The following is a 13,448-nucleotide window of genomic DNA, read 5'->3' on the forward strand; positions in this document are numbered from 1 at the left end:
AATAGTCCGATCATACCCCTAATACTTTTTAAAATTATTTCACTCATAATCCCAAATCTGCTTTGCTTCCTCATCTTAGTACACTGTAATTTGATTTCAAAATGAGGACAGTTGTCAGTAATGCCACATTCATTCATCTATTTTACAATTCCATGTGCTTATAACTATGAAGATATGTTAATAACATCCATTCCAATAAGCCACCCTAAATTTATTATCATGAAACAAGACCTCAAGAAAGAGAATTCAAAATCATCCATGTATTTGCAACTTATTGCAATAAAGCCTTTATCAATAGACTTCCCTGTGCACATGGTGGTCAAATTGCTGGTGAAAACCAGCCAGATCTATTACAAGCTTTCTCATGGCTTCTAGGTAACCCAAGTGAGCCTTTATTGATACTGGGAAGGGATAAAGCAGGGAAGGGATAAACAGTGCTATAAGATTTGGCTAGACAAAAGTAATGACTCTCATTACAAAGTGAGTATTTTTTTTTCAAGCTTTAGTTCAGTTTATTTTTCTTGTATAAAACTATGTAGTAGCCACAGCTGGAGCCTGGGTCCTCTGAACAGAGACTCTGGTGTGGGTCTTCACAAGATGGTCCGTGAACTCCTGATAGGGAGACTTGGTGAACACAGTCTCCTTCCAGAGATCAGGGGTGAGATAGCTGTAGGTCTTGGAGATGGCATCGAAAGTAGCCTTGGCAAAGTTCCCTAGGGTGGCAGTGCAGCCCCTGGCCGAGGTGTAGCAGTCGTCAATACCAGCCATCATCAGCAGTTTCTTGGGCACAGGGGCCGAGACAATGCCAGTGCCTCTGGGGGCGGGGATGAGACGCACCAGCACAGAGCCACAGCGGCCAGTCACCTTGCACGGGACAGTGTGGGGCTTGCCGATCTTGTTCCCCCAGTAGCCTCGCCGCACAGGGACAATGGAAAGCTTCGCCAGAATGATGGCTCCGCGGATGGCAGTGGCTACCTCCTTGGAACACTTGACATCCAAACCGACGTGTCCATTGTAATCTCCGATGGCGACAAATGCCTTGAACCTGGTCCGCTGGCCCGCGCGCGTCTGCTTCTGCACAGGCATGATCTTCAAAACCTCGTCCTTGAGGGAGGCTCCCAGGAAGAAGTCGATGATCTCAGACTCCTTGATGGGCAGGGAGAAGAGATAGATCTCCTCCAGGGACTTGATCTTCATGTCTTTGACCAGGCGGCCCAGCTTGGTGACGGGGATCCACTCCTTGTCCGCGGCCTTGCCCCCGCGAGCTCCGCGGCCTCGGCCCCGGCCCCGACCACGGCCCTGGCCCGCCCCGGCCCCGGATGCCACTGCCGAAGCCACCGCGGAAACCGCCGCGGCCTCCCATTCCAGGGCCCCCGGGCCCTCCGGGCCCTCCCGCAGCACCGGCGTCATCCGCCATTTGGTGTTCTCTCGGAGAGGAAACAAAGTGAGTATTTTAAAGCAAAAGAGCCTGTTGGGAATATTGTTTTATAAAATAGTGGTTTTTTTTATTAACTTTTTAAAATTCAATTAGGTAACATATAGTGTACCAATAGTTTCAAATGTAGATTTCAGTTATTCATCCATAGCATATAATAGCTAATGCTCAGTACTTACTGTTATAGCTTCTTGAAAGCAGAATTTTAACCCACTGAGCCACCCAGGCGCCCTTGAAAGCAGAATTTTAGATCACATTTTCTGATTACTTCCATGTCGTACAACACTTTCCTGCTAGCAACCTTCAAAACATACTGTTTGTTAGAGGAATTTCTTTAATAATAAATAAATAGGAATTCATTTAAATTTATAAATATATAAAATAAATAGGAATTTATTTAAATTTATTTAAATATTACACACTGTTTCATTGTTCATAAATAAGGTGATGATATTATAGCCATTAGTTGGTAGCACTGATATATCACTATCTTTTTACTTCTCAGTGCATTCTCTTTACACAAATAGATATATATTTTAAAAAATGTGAATCTGTGGCAAACTTGTAAAAAACCCTATACAGTAAAGTTTATCATTTTAAGTCATCTCAATTATCTTCCTCAATTGTGATAGTATATCCTTCTATCTAGGCCAGATATTGTATGAGGGATTTGAAGAGACATACTTTTCTAAATTTCACTTTTCTCATCTGCAAAATGCTTATCATGATCCTACAAAAAAATACACTTATAATTTTTTGATGAAAATTTATTTATTTATTTTAAGATTTTATTTCTTTATCAGAGAGAGTGGGCGAGAGAGCAAGCACAGGCAGACAGAATGGCAGGCAGAGGTAGAGGGAGAAGCAGGCTCCGGCCGAGCAAGGAGCCAGATGCGGGACTCGATCCCAGGATGCTGGGATCATGACCTGAGCCAAAGGCAGCTGCTTAACCAACTGAGCCACCCAGGCGTCCCTTTTGATGAAAATTTAATCTGTATAAACAATATATTTGCTGTAATGCGTGGTTCATGGAAAACATCTTTTTTAATTATAAGCAGTATTAGAAATTAAGTAAATGTGTCTATAATATTTAAAGTTTTAACACATAATTCCACTGCTTTGCCTTATTTTCTCAAATCCCTTTACAACTTTCACTGACAGAGTCAAATGTACTTTTTCTACTAGTAGCCAGCTCTTTGTCTTTTGTCAGAAAGATGCCCTTGTGAATTATTTATAATAGAGATATTAGCAATAATAATAATAATAATAATAATAATAAATAGCAATGAAAATGTTAAAAAAAAAGTTTTCTTAACTAATTAGGGTTCTTAGACATCAATTAGAGGAACCACCTCGGGCAAGCAAATTAATCTGCAAGACATTCCCAGAATTAACAAGTCAGTCAGATACAGGGTTGTCTGTAGACTGAAAAGAACTAGGTTTGGAAAATAGGTAAGGACAGTGAAAAAAGTGATCAAATTTTTGGGCAAAATAAACTCTTAGGTGTCCTTTCAATGGAGTCCTGTTCATTATGTAGCAGAAACTCTGGAGATTATCTCAATCCATTGGAGTCACCCCGTTTATTAGCTTGCTATTGACAAAGTTATTTACAAACTGTAGAGCAAGAGGTTATAATGGAGAAAACTGATGGTAATGCACAGGATTCTTGTTAACAATAATGCAAGTTAGTGATTTTTCATTAGAAAACATAAATTCTATAACCCAAATTATGGGCCCAGAGCACTTCTGCTGCACAACTCTGCTTATATCCCAAATAACCATGTGAACTAGTTTTAATATCTGCTTCTCTTATTAATTTTTGAATAAAAATTCTTGACACAAGTATTTTATAATTGTGTGATAATCATGAATTTAATTTTTGGAGAACAAAACACACTTTAGCATAACTAGGTTTGTTCACAGAACCAGCCTTGGTAACACACTTCTATATGTTAGAAATGATGTAATAAATGTAGAATATTGGGCACTTGTTTGGTATTCTTTGCCATGTTTTGCACTATCTAAAAAGAGATCAGTGAACTTGGACTGGAGTTAGTAGACATGGAAGAAAATAAAATATTACAGAGAAGAATACTCTGTGGTCCACAACCTAAACGGCCTGGGATTCCCATCATTTGGATCCCTGTAGCTTTACAGAAGTCAATTAAATTTTTGTATCTCTGATTAAAGTTGTTTCCCCAGTACTTTTTCAAACATCTCTTGTAAAGTATTGTTTCCCAGAAAAAAAGGGATTTTGCACATGTATCTGCCTTTGTCTCTGGTCATGATCTCAGTCAGTATCCTGGGATCGAGCCCCATATCGGACTTCCTGCTCATTAGGGAGTATACTTCTCAGTCTCTCTCTGCAGCTACATCCCCCTGCCCCACTCATGCTCTCTCTCTCTCAAATAAATAAATACAATCTTTAATTTTTTAATTAAAAATAAGATAAATAAATTAAAATAAAAAGTCTGGGCTTACTGCCCCATTTAGCTCCTTTTGTTTTTTTGAGTTGTATTTAAAGCAGCATGAGAGAACATGAGGCTCTCAAACTTAAAAAAAAAAGGAAAAAATTGAGTTTTGTTAGGATTTAAGATCTTGTCTGCTAGACAAAAACGTTGGCTTTGTTAACATGTGAAAATTATCAAAAGGGAATAAGATAGAATTCTAATAATTTTTGTAGAAATTAAAAATTTTCTCCAACCCAATTACATACAGACCCATTAAGTAAATTCATTCCAATGTCCCAAACCAACCTTTTCTAATAGTAATGCATCTGTGTAAACAGGGTCAACCCAAGGAATAAATAAATATTATTATTTTTTTCCTGTCTCTTCCACAGTCTCATCTGGGTATATTGGTAGCAAGCCAATTATCTATCTTATAAGACATGATATCATAAGGAAGGGTATTCTGTCCATTTGGAACAACTGAAAATCATTGTAATTTTATCTTGGTGCAGTAACTTGAGATGGCACAGTGTGGTTTATGAATATATTTTATTTTTTTTTTACTGGGAAGAAGAGATTATAGAGATATTGGTTATCCAAGAGAGACTGACAGGTGTTGATAGTTGCCAGGTCAATATCCATCTACTTTTTCCTTTAGTATCAGAAAGCACTGAGGGATTGACAACAAGGAAACTTAAAACAACATCAAATATTTTATTGTCTCTTTTCTAGTTACATTGTAACCATATGACAAAGTATCAGTCGTACAAGATATCATTCTCTTTTACCTCTATCTTTCTGCCAGAAATGTGGGCTTAATAGTGAGAACTCCAACAGCAATTTTTGCAACTGTGAATAAAAAGCCATGAAAACCTCTAAGATAGTTCACTTGACTTTCTTAAGACTCTGAACCAACACCAGAAAACACTCTCTGTAGTCTTCTTGTTAAATGAAAAATATGGTTAAACCACTTTTGACAGTCTACTACCTACAGCAAACTGTAAATCTTAATTGAAATATGTCCTCTCAGCTGTGCTTAAGCAACTGAGTCCTGAGCTTTTCAGGTTTTCAGTCTGAAAGAGTACACCTCGGGTGCTCTGAAAGGGAAGAGAAACGACACCCTGTTCTCCATATAAATTAAAGAAGAGAAATCTGTGCATTTAAGTGGGCCATATAAAATTTATCAAGCAGTTATCTCCTAACTCCTTCCTATCCAAATTACCTGATATGCTCTCCCTACTCCTTTATTCCACGTTACTGCCTTTTCACAACATGTCTTCTGTTATTTCCTTCTTGCAAGCTAGTTTTGATTTCTGCATCTAAAAAAATCAACAATCATTGTGTATTTCAATTCCCATTTTCCTCAAATGCATTGATTCTTCTTATCTATTACTCTTTTCTCATACTCAGTGTCTTTGTCTTTATGGGGTTTGTACTTTGCTTTTCCCCATCCTTTACTGCCATTATATAATCAATCTAATAACTTCTTAGAGAAAGTTAAAAATTCCCGCATAGCCACACGTGAACACAAAGTCACTGATTTTTAGCAAACCTATAAGATAGTCAGACATCCATTCAATTTCTTTTTTTTTAAGATTTTATTTATTTATTTGACAGAGAGAGATGACAAGCAGGCAGAGAGGCAGGCAGAGAGAGAGGAGGAAGCAGTCTCCCTGCTGAGCAGAGAGCCTGATTTGGGGCTCGGTCCCAGGACCCTGGGATCATGACCTGAGCCGAAGGCAGTGGCTTAACCCACTGAGCCACCCAGGCGTCCCTCCATTCAATTTCTTAACTGAGTCCCAAATGCATCCTGACTTCTAACCTAAACCTAAGCTCTACTTCTTACACGTTGTTATATGACCAAATTCTTTCAGTTCAGTATTTTGTAACATTTAAATATTAATCAGTTGATGCTTTGTTTGTGTATTTCTATGAAAATAATTTGAATACTGTAGATTTATTGTTATATTTATAGGTTTATAATCAAAGTTTCATCAGTTGAAGTTTTTGGAAATTTCAGATATAATGATTAACCTAAAATGATACTGCCTCAAATCCCTCTGATATCAAGGCCCAACACCTGATTATAGCCAAACCTGTGGTGGATAGTTCCATGGGAAATTGCAGTTACTTAACACTGATAGGATCTCATGTTCTCTCTCTCATTTTGGAATGTCTCCAACACAACCCGAAAGTGTAGGAGAGTTAATGTCCTCTGAGGACAGCTCTCAGTGAAGTGGAAATAAGAACCATAGTTAAAATTGTCAGTTTTCAGGTCTTCATGAGGACAACTTAAAGAAGTTTCTCAGGACCTTTCAGTAAAAGCAAGCCTTCATTTTCTATCCACAACAATTATATCAACAATGTACCTCTTTGACAAAGTTGCTTCTTCACTGTATCACTTTCCCATTCTTTTCTACCTTGGATAATCTCCCAGATAAACTAACAGTACTCAAATCCTTTGTCCTACTCTTTGCTCTCAGGATAAATGGAGCCAAAAGACTTAGATTAATATCAAGTTCTGAATGGGATCTTAGAGCTATTTCTGTCCAGATTTTCATAAACATAGGGACCTTTGAATTATCAGGCTATAAATAAGTTCTAAATGGAGGGGGCAAAAGCAAAAAGTAGAAATTTTTATGTTTGATTTTTAATCATGATTAATTGACTTTATTGATTATTAAAAATACTAACATTATAAAAGTGTGGATCTTTGTAAAACAATGTCATATTGTAAGAAAGAAGTTGCATAATACTTTTGAGAATATTAAACCAAGTGTTCAGGTGCCATCTAATTTCTTGTTTAATCCAGAACTTTGGTGTGCATCATCTTGAGGAATAGGATTTTGAAGTCCAGACAGACTAAGAGAAAACTGATCCAAATGTGTGTGTTTATATTTCTGCTTTTGTTGTAAAAATCAAAGTGTGATTGCTGGTTTAAAATGGTAAAACTAATAATGTTCATGGACTCGATTATAAATTTTCTAATTGTATGGGAAGAATCCAATAAACATAGAATTAATTGATTTGCAAATCCCCAAAGAGCTACAGGATCAGGTAGTGGTATGTTCTGATTCAACAGCATCATAATGCAGCATTTTATATGTGTGGCTAATGGATATTTTCATGAATGTTTGCTAGCTAGTCAGCCAATACAGAGAAATATTAGGTAGCGTAATTACTCACAGTTGTGTTTAATAAAATGAGAGAAAATTATCAAATGACACTAATAATAATAATCCTATAGCAGGCTAAATATTCAATGATAATTACAAGTATTAATCTAGCTTTCTTCCCTGATTATGACTCTGCTCTCCTTTATCATAATGGGAGTAGCAGATTGTCTGCAGTGAATTGTGAAAACGCAGCAGTGACTTTGGCAGTGAAGGCCTCCCATCAATTTTGATAGGTTAAAATGATTCTGGTTGGTCTTGAGCAAATGTGTCAATTTTTTTTTTCTGTGTGTGTCATAAAAGAAAGAAGCAATAGTAAATTCTTGCTGTTATTCCATGGAGCCAATAAAATCATACTGCCAACAAGAGGCTGTTGACACCATAGGTGTAGTTAACTGTCTTGAAATACTACGCCTGGAAATAAAATCCTAATATTTCACATAACCTCTTTTTTTAAAAGAAACAAAACAAAACAAAACAAAACAACTATACTGCTTACATTTAGGGCCCTGCTGTTGTGTAACTATTTTTGAACATGTCTTCTGTAAGTGTATATATATATATATATATATATATATACATATTTTTCTGTGCAATAAATTCATTTAGAGATAAATTTGGATTGCAAATTATTTTGGGGGAGGCGTGGTATTTGTGGCTAGTCTTACAAGTAAAAAGGACTAAAAGAAAGAAGAAAAACATTTTTTATTACAGCATATTTACATCTGTCCAAAGTACTTATCTACTATAATACTGACTAATGTATAATACTGTACACAAAGAAAGAAGCTAAATGAGTTATAATTCAGTCAGTGTATAGCTGGCCATTTTAAAACTTACCACTGAATCTTTCTGGTATGCAATGTGATATCTGGCAATCTGGTCCAGTTCATTACATCAGGTCATTTGTATGTTCTTATTACCATTTTGATAGCATAGCACATTTTATAACCCAGACATTTTACAATGGAACTATGATGCATGTATTTTCAAAAGTATAGACATACATGAAGCTATGAGGTCAAAAAAGATGAATGTCCGTAGTACCATATAGACTCAACAAATAAAAGTGTCCAAGGGTCTGAGTGTGACTTATGAATATTGTATAAGATTAGGCCAACATGTGGTTTTGATATAAATAATCTGTTCTTAAATTAGAATTACAATCGTTGAGTACAGTGTTGAAAATGGCAGATAGATTTTAGCTATCTTTGCTCACTAGGGAAAATGGAAAAATGTTTAGTTTGGTCAGATTTTCACTTAACTTCTGAAAAATCTTACGTTTGAGAGAACCCTTCTGAAATAAGAATCCTTAAAGACATAACCCCTTTGGCACAAGTTTTCAAGAAACTTGTTTGATGTTGTAGACAGTTCTATGGCACACGTACTGTTCTAGATGTTTCATGCCAATAATATGTAAGCCATACCAAGGCTACATATACATATAGAGATGTTCCTCAGCTTACAAGGGGGCTATGTACAGAGAAACACATAAAAAATTGAAAATGCATTTAATACCCCAAAACTATCAAATATCATAGCTTACCTTAAGCTTATTTAAACATACTCAGAACACTTACATTTGCCTGCATTTGGGCAAAATCATCTTAAGCAAAGCCTATTTTATAACAAAGTATCAAATATCACATGCAATTTATTAAATATTACACTAAAAAAAGAAGAATATATATATTCTATATATATATTCTATATATAGAATGCTTGTAAGAATATCAGGTGTTCACCCCTGTAATCTTCTAGCTGACTGGAAGCTGTGGCTCACTGCCGCTGCCCAGCATCACAAGATGGCACCATATAGAACAAGAGTTTCAGGTGGTAGGTGTTGTAAGTTTTACCCAAACTGACATTGGTTTTTGTCATCATATATGTCAAGTAGTTTTCTCAGGTTTATTTTTAGAATATCCTTGTATAATGAATATTTACACTGATATCTAGTATAAAAATCTTGCAATTTAACATTAGAAACATTAAGATATTGAAAATCAATCTATTTCTTTAATTCATTGAAGACATTTTTGGCTTGTTTCCAGTACTTTCTTACTGGTTAAAAAATGAATTTGAAGTAGTCTGGATTTCATTATTATATGGCACTTTCCCTTTGATGAATACAAAGACGATATTCTATATTAGCTATCTGAGAAGAATTTATTTTTTTAATTTTATTTATTTGTAAGAGAGAGAGTGAGAGAGAGCACAAGCAGGGGGAGCAGCAGGATGAGGGAGAAGCAAACTCCCGGCTAAGCAGGGAATCTGTTGCAGAACTGAGTCCCAGGACCCTAAGATCATGACCCGAGCTAAAGGCTCAGGCGTTTAACTGACTGAGCCACCCAGGTGTCCCAATCTGAGAAGAGTTCTGTATGCTATTCCTATTAATATGCAGTTTAAAGTCTAGGTAATTAACTTAATATTTTAGTGGCTATTGCATAGATAGCACTATGTTCCAGGCAGAGAGTAAGAAAGAAATATTAAATCAACCATATTCTATGCATTCTAAATGAAAATAATTAATCGATCATAAAAATCCTTCTATTTATGGAATATCAACTTATAAGCTTTCCTCCATATGAACAATGCCAAATACCAGAATAAAGGGTCATCTAATACAAATAAAGGATAGAATTAAAGAATTCTGGTAAGCCATTTAATTTTGAAAAATGGTGTTCTATTGTTGCTGAGTTGTGGTTTTCCGTTACATAATATCTGATAAGTGTAGAAGTAACATGAGTGTTACGTGAGATGAGAAATGGTATATAATTAAGATATTTTTAAAAGTACAGATAAATACAAATTTGTAAACATAGCATTATGGAGGAGTAAAAATAAATGATAGCTACACACTCTAAAGTGAATAAAACTTGGAAAGCTAATAGAGAAGTAAAACAAGGACAGTGCAAAAAGTATGGTACATTTTTATGAAGTTCAAACAAATTCTGTGAAATCATAGATGGACTTAAAGATACTATTATGTATCAAATATTGTAAAAATTAAGCAAGGAAATAGCAAACATAAAACAACCAAAGCATACAAACTTGGGTAGATACAAGAGGTGTGATCATGTTCTACTTCATAAAGAGATGAGTTAATAGATAAATACAAGTAACTAGACTTTTTAGAAGTTAATAAAACGTTGCCTGTTATTTCTTAGTAATATAAAATATATGGTTTTCTAACAAAAACGTTTATCTTAAAATATTTAAAAATAAATTTTAGGCTACTCCTAAGGTTATATTTACTTTTCCACTGTAGGAAAAGCTGGTTGTTGTAGTTGTATTTGTTTGTTTGTTTTAGTCTCCTCCTAGTTTTTATTATTATAATGTGGAATGAGGAATGTTAGATTGAAAAGTGAATTATTTTATAGACAAAAATCATTACTTGATTCACCTCCTGGTACAGCAGATGGAACTCCTGAAAATATGCCCTTTTGCCTTATGGAAGAGTAACAGTTATGCTTACTTCTGAAACATACTTGGTGGTGGCCCTAAATAGTGACACCATAGTAAACATTTTGAATATTTGCAATTAATTTTTATAGTCATAGGGCTCCAAAAGGCACTGCAGGTATCTTAGCAGGTATTTCAATAAGGCTAAAATTTGCCTGACTGTTTAAAAATATTAGCAAGGCACAAAACATGGCAGAAGTATTGTCCTCAGATATTATTTTTTTCCATATGCTCCTGATTCCAGACATGACAAGTTATTTTTCAAATATTTATTATAAAAGTTTTTATTTATTTATTTGACAGAGATCACAATAAGGCAGAGTCAGGCAGAGAGAGAGAGGAGGAAGCAGGCTCCCTGCTGAGCTGAGAGCCCGATGTGGGCCTCGATCCAAGGATCCTGGAATCATGACCTGAGCCGAAGGCAGATGCTTTAACCTACTGAGCCACCCAGGCTCCCCCATGACAAGTTATTTTGATAGATGTATATACAGTGTATTTTCCAGTTATAAGAAAAATGGTTCTGCTATTTTTAACCTTTTTAAAAATTAAATAATTTTTTTCATTGAAATTTTATTTTTTAATGTTTTACTTTTCTTTTCTTTTTTTTTAAAGATTTTATTTATTTATTTGAGAGACAGAGATCACAAGTAGGCAGAGAGGCAGGCAGTGAGAGAGAGAGAGAGAGGGGGAAGCAGGCTCCCTGCGGAGCAGAGAGCCCGATGCGGGGCTCAATCCAAGGACCCTGAGATCATGACCCGAGCTGAAGGCAGCAGCCCAACCCACTGCGCCACCCAGGCGCCCCAATGTTTTACTTTTCAATATACTACTTAGAATATAAAACCTATTCCATTTTGTAAGATGTTTACCATTTAAAAAATGGTAATTTTCTCATTGTGTCTTCCCCTCACATTGCTTTATTTTGAATAAAAAATTTCACAATAAACATAACTGATGCTTTCCTTCTGATGGTCCCTCTGTTGGTCATATTGTATATGAGCCATGACAATTAGTTTTACAAAATTTATTGATGTTTGTTGATATGTTTTATCATAACTAATTTTCCCTCCCTTATCTAGATTCCCCAGCTTTCAGACAGGTGGACACTTCAATAAACCATACCCAAGGGATGTATCAAGTACTTCTTAGACATTCTCTCAGATCCTTGAGGTGTCATTTTGCCTAGGGATTTGCAATAGGTTCTGCCAGAGGCACCACTGTGACAACTGATGTCCATGGTCTATCTCCTGCTAAGCTCAAGAGGTCACTGGTTTCCAAGTTTATCTATAAAATTAATGCATTCCAGCAAGTTCTTTTTTTTAATATTAACAAACTTATTTTAAAGTTTATATGGAGAGGCAAAGACTCACAATAGTCAACATAGTGTTGAAGGAGAACAAAGACTGAGGACTGACTTCAAAGTTTACTAAAGCGATTGGGCACCTGGGTGGCTCAGTTGGTTAAGCCTCTGCCTTCCGGCTCAGGTCATGATCCCAGGGGCCAGGGATCGAGTCCGGCATTGGGTTCTCTGCTCAGCAGGGAGCCTGCTTCTCCTCATCTCTCTCTCTGGCTGTCTCTCTGCCCATTTGTGATCTCTCTCTCTGTCAAATAAATAAATAAAATCTTAAAAAAAAGTTTACCATAACGATAATTGTAAGCATGATATTTTAATACCACAGAGAGACTAGATTAAAGCAACAGAATATATATTATCAATTATATTTTATATATAATAGAAAAGCAAAAGCAATACAAGAGAGCAAAATACAATCTTTTAAACAAATGGTTCTGTAGCAATGGTGAAGCTAAATCTAAAAATATAAAATAAAATAAATCCAGGCAGATATCCTACACTCTTCACAAAAATGAACTCAGATTGGATTATAAACCTAAACATGAAACATGTAGAAGGTAATATAGAAGAAAATTTAAATGACCTTGGTTTTCACAATAACTTTAGCTACAAAAGCACAAGCACTGAATTTAAAAATGTCTACTCTGTGAAACACAATGCCAAGAGAATGAAAAGGCAAAGCACAGACTATGAGAAAAAATTTGCAAAATACACATCTGGCAAAGGACTGTTAATCAAAAATACACAAAGACCCCTAAAAACTCAACAATGGGGGAAAAACCGGATTAAAAATGAGCCAAAGGCCTTAGCAGATACCTCACCAAAGAAAATATTACAGATGGCAAATAAGCATATAAAAAGATGCTTCACATCATATGTCATCAGGAAAATGCAAATTAAAACAAAAAAGAGACACCAGTACATACCCAGAATCCAGAGCACTGACAACAGAACACGAAATGTTGGTGAGGATGTGGAGCAACAGGAATGTTCTTCCATGTGTATTGAGAATAAAGAATGGAAAACAACTTGGCAGTTTCTTACAAAACTAAACATATTCTTGCCAGATGATTCAGCAGTAGCAGCTCTTGGTATTTATCCAAAGAAGATGAAATCTATACCCACAAAGATGTCTATAGTAGTTTTATTCATAACTGACAAAAGCTTGGAAGCAACCAAGATATCCTTCCATAAGTGAAAGGTCAAAGAAAGTGTAGTACATGCAAACAATGGAATATTATTTAATGCTAGAGAAATGAATTACCAAGCTATGAAAAGATATGGATATAAATATTTAATAAATATTTGATTTTAGGCTTCTACCAGTCTATCAATAGTATTAGTATATTTTAACAGTGAATGCTCAGCATTCATGAATTTACCTAATAAAACATTTTGGGTTCAATATTTTAAATACTTCAACCTCTATGATTATATTCCTAATAATTTTGAATTGGGGTAAATAAACCTTAATTTTTTGTAACTTGTTTCTTATTGCAAGAGAGCTCAATGAAATTTTAGAAAATAAAAATTTACAAAAAAAAAGTTTAGTTTATTATTGCCAAATAATTTAAAAC

At 35.4% G+C, this 13,448-nt stretch overlaps 1 pseudogene across 1 annotated transcript; it reads right to left on the minus strand.

The window, feature by feature from the left end:
• Window positions 1–487: 487 nt before the first annotated feature.
• On the minus strand, window positions 488–1,421 carry LOC309857020 (small ribosomal subunit protein uS5 pseudogene; annotated as a pseudogene). The gene has a single exon. The product of its transcript is annotated as a small ribosomal subunit protein uS5 pseudogene (transcript).
• Between the last annotated feature and the right edge of the window lie 12,027 nt (window positions 1,422–13,448).

This window comes from Mustela nivalis (assembly GCF_964662115.1).
Source record: "Mustela nivalis genome assembly, contig: HAP1_SCAFFOLD_207, whole genome shotgun sequence".
NCBI lineage: Eukaryota > Metazoa > Chordata > Mammalia > Carnivora > Mustelidae > Mustela > Mustela nivalis.